The 3754-nt window shown below is 45.8% G+C and overlaps 1 long non-coding RNA gene across 1 annotated transcript; it reads left to right on the top strand.

Moving 5' to 3' along the window:
- The first annotated feature begins 600 nt into the window (after positions 1 to 600).
- LOC123110944 (uncharacterized) lies at positions 601 to 2296 on the top strand. Its single transcript, XR_006453862.1, has 2 exons — positions 601 to 1891; positions 2201 to 2296. It is a non-coding gene; the product is annotated as an uncharacterized lncRNA (long non-coding RNA).
- Positions 2297 to 3754: the final 1458 nt, after the last annotated feature.

Below are 3754 nucleotides of genomic sequence, written 5' to 3'. Positions count from 1 at the left end.
AGATTCTTCAGCTTTCAAAGACACAGTGAAGATTTTGAACGGGTTTCAAATAGAACGCATATGAAGAATTTGTGAATAGGCTGGGTTGAGTTTAGCATAGAGGGAGAACGGGTCCGATCACATTCACTTAGATGAAAATGTCAAATTGAAGAATTAGCAATAAGTGAATGTTGTTGAGGACATGAAAGACTCATATATATATATATATATATATATATATATATATATATATATATATATATATATATATGTATGTATGTATGTATGTATGTATGTATGTATGTATGAGCATAATTGGTTTGCTACCAACATTTGGCATTGCCAATATTTGGCAAGCCAACATTTGGCAAAATAAAAAGTTGCCAACATTTGGCAACTTTTTGTGAGATTGGCAACGAGAATTGGCAAGCAACCAATCTCTAGCCAATATTTGGGAGTTGCCAAATTTTGGCATGCAGACTTTTGGCATCAAACCAATTATGCTCTATATATATATATATAGGTGGGTCTATTATGATAACACCCTTAAGACCTTATTCTGCACATCAAAATGCTTATTCTGATAACACTCCCCAACGACCGCACCCCCGAATCCCCCACTACCTTCGTCAACGTCCCCCTCCCTCCCGGCGCGGCCCGCAACCCACCCCACCTTCTTCCATCGTGCGGCCCGCAGGGGCTGGCGCCCCGCTCCCCCATCCCACCTTCTTCCCCCGGGCACGCGCCGCCGCGCACCTTTTCCTCCTGGCCGGGGCCGCCGCGCGTCCTCTGCACCACCCGGACCACAAACCTCCCCCCGCCGTGCGCCCCACATCCCCTCCCCCCCCCCCCCCCCCGCGCCACCGACGGAGCCGGCCAATCCCGGATCCACTCCACTCCATCCCTGCTACCTTCCCATGGTGTCAAGGCAGCCAAGATGCACGGTGCCCCGGCGACCTCTTGCCCGGAGACGACCAGCGACGGAGCCGGCCAATCCCGGATCCACTCCACTCCATCCCTGCTACCTTCCCATGGTGTCAAGGCAACCAAGATGCATGGTGCCCCGGCGACCTCTTGCTCGGAGACGACCAGCGCATCGCCCCCTACAACCATCTCCGCGTGACACTTGCGCTCCTCTCCACCTCGTGCATCCGCGCGCGCGGATCCTCTGCTACCCACGGCAGCCTCCTCGCCATGCCCTGCCTGCTTCAGATCCATGGCCAGCCCAGCTCCTGTCCGCCCCTAGCTCCGGCGAGCTATCCTCCCCCTTGCTCTTGAGCCATGCAGTCAACTGTCACAGCCAATGGACTTAGCAATCCCAGGGGCGTCAGGGGCAGCTGGCTTCAAAAATTGGAGGGGGTTCAGTTATCTCAGGGGTCCACAACGAGGGAGCCGAGGCAGCCACTGCGCCGCCAGCCCCGTGCAGCTCAGTCCTCCGCCCACCGGATCACGGCACCGTCGACACAAAGTGCACCACCAGTCCCCGCCCACTGCACTTCATCTCGGTTCATTGCCTCGCCACCACATCGGGCTTCCCTAGCGGCCTGACCCGCCTTTCCCGGTCAGCCCCGGCGACCACGAGCTCTCCCGGAGCCCTCGCGTCCGGTTGTCGTTGAAGTGACCACAGTGGGAAGCCGCCAGCAATGGAGCAGATCCAGGCTCAACGAGCACCGCTGGATCCATCTCAGCCGCTCGCTGGACAGGCTAATTTTGCAAATTCTGTTCGGTACACGTATTTGCTTTCACTTCGTGCTATTTCTGCAGTTTATTTTATCTCTATGGTGGCATGTGTTGATGCAGTGCACTCTGCGATACAGCGGTGCTTGATTTTGGAACAAATGTTCAGTGCGTGCGGTGCAAAAAGTTAGGTTCAGTTTCAGCTCCGTTGTGTGCATTACTCCATTTTTGCCAGGTCCTCTAGCCATCGTTGTTGTTAAGAATTTCCACTGTTGGTGTGTTTTTTTTGTAGAAGCAAGACAATTCTTTTTGCGAAAAATATATAATAAGTTAAGTTTATTTGGGCAAAAAAATGTTCATTGTTGTGCGGGACACATTTACATTTAGCATCAGTTTAGTTGTTCTTGCATGCAGTCCTTAGTTTACTTTCAAATGGTTATAGCATAGTATAGAGGAGTTCACTTTGTAAAAGAAAATTGTACATGAGTTAACTTTCTGCAAAAATTGTGCCCCGGTTAACTTTTATTTGGTCTATGTCTTGCAGTGCGGATTGCATCAACGAGTAGTGCGGCACATGTACCAAAGGAGAGAAAAAGTATGCCAACATTTTTCGGAAGTTTCGTTTTATTGTTCAAGGACACATACCCAAATGTTTGTGTGTGATGCGAGCTGACTGTGCATATTGTTAATGGAAATAAAACTACTCCATGGTTCACTTGGTAAAACAGACACAAAAACATCACAAAAGAAGCTTGCTTCCTATTAGATGTAGTTCACTCGCTCACTCCTTTCGGTCCACTCACTTGGTCAACGCGCGTAAAAAATTAATAAGTATGAAAAAAATACGACAAAAACTCATGAGGTTCACTTTTGATAGTGTTGCGTCATTTTCGGGAGTGTTGCGGTCCACTCTCGTTCAAAAAAAAAGTTGAAAAAAGACAACAAAAACTTTTGCAAGAAAGTTTATGTCCAACAAAAAGAAATCATGAAGTTCACTTGACTGCCTGCTGCAGTGCGATTTTTCGTTTGAAGCAATGTGTTCTTCTGTCCGATGAAAGGTCCACTCGCTTGGTCAACGCGCGTAAAAAATTAATAAGTATGAAAGAAATACAACAAAATCTCATGAGGTTCACTTTTGATAGTGTTGCGGTTCATTTTTGGGAGTGTTGCGGTCCACTCTCGTTCAAAAAAAAGTTGAAAAAAAGACAACAAAAACTTTTGCGAGAAAAGTTTATGTCCGACCAAAAGAAATCATGAAGTTCACTTGACTGCCTGCTGCAGTGCATTTTCCGTTTGAAGTAGTGCGTTCTTCTGTCCGATGAAAGGTCCACTCGCTTGGTCAACGCGCGTAAAAAATTAATAAGTATAAAAAGACAACAAGTACTCATGAGGTTCACTTTTGGTAGTGTTACGGTTCACTTTCGGAAGTGTTGTGGTCCACTCTCGTTCGGAAAAAGTTGAAAAAAAGACAACAAAAAATTGTGCGAGAAAATTTATGTTTGACAAAAAGAAATCATGAAGTTCACTTGACTGTCTGTTGCAGTGCAGTTTTCAGTTTGAAGCAGTGTGTTTTTCTGTCCGACGACGATTTTGGTGTCACGAAAAAACAGAGTGTCCGCATTTTCTAATTTTAAAACTGCTCTTAAACGGTAAGGAATTAGAGAGTGTGTTCTACACGAAAAAGTTGCATCTCGTCGATATCTTTCCAATGGCAAATCATTTGAATCATTTCGACAACCGGTTTGTAAAAATTTCAAAAAAAAACGGTCGCTGCCACTCGTCCTCCGCCGCACGATTTTCAAAATTAACTTAAAACCGTAAGCAATCTCAAAACCATTCCTACATATGATAGTTGCGCCTTGTCCATAGATTTCCAACAACGTATTACACGCCTCGTTTCGACAAACGGTTCAAAAACTAGAGCGAAAACAGTACCGAAAATTTGAAAAAAAATTGAAAAACAGAATTCCGCAATTTAGTAAATTTGAAACTGCTCTTAAACCGTAATGAATTAGAGAAAGATTTATATATGAAAAAGATGCGCCTCGACGATATCTATCCAACGGCGTATCATTTGCTCCATTCTGAAAAGCGGTTT

The sequence above is a fragment of the Triticum aestivum genome, chromosome 5B, assembly GCF_018294505.1.
Source record: "Triticum aestivum cultivar Chinese Spring chromosome 5B, IWGSC CS RefSeq v2.1, whole genome shotgun sequence".
NCBI lineage: Eukaryota > Viridiplantae > Streptophyta > Magnoliopsida > Poales > Poaceae > Triticum > Triticum aestivum.
Note: the sequence above shows the minus strand (reverse complement) of the source record. Positions and strands in the feature narration are given on the sequence as shown.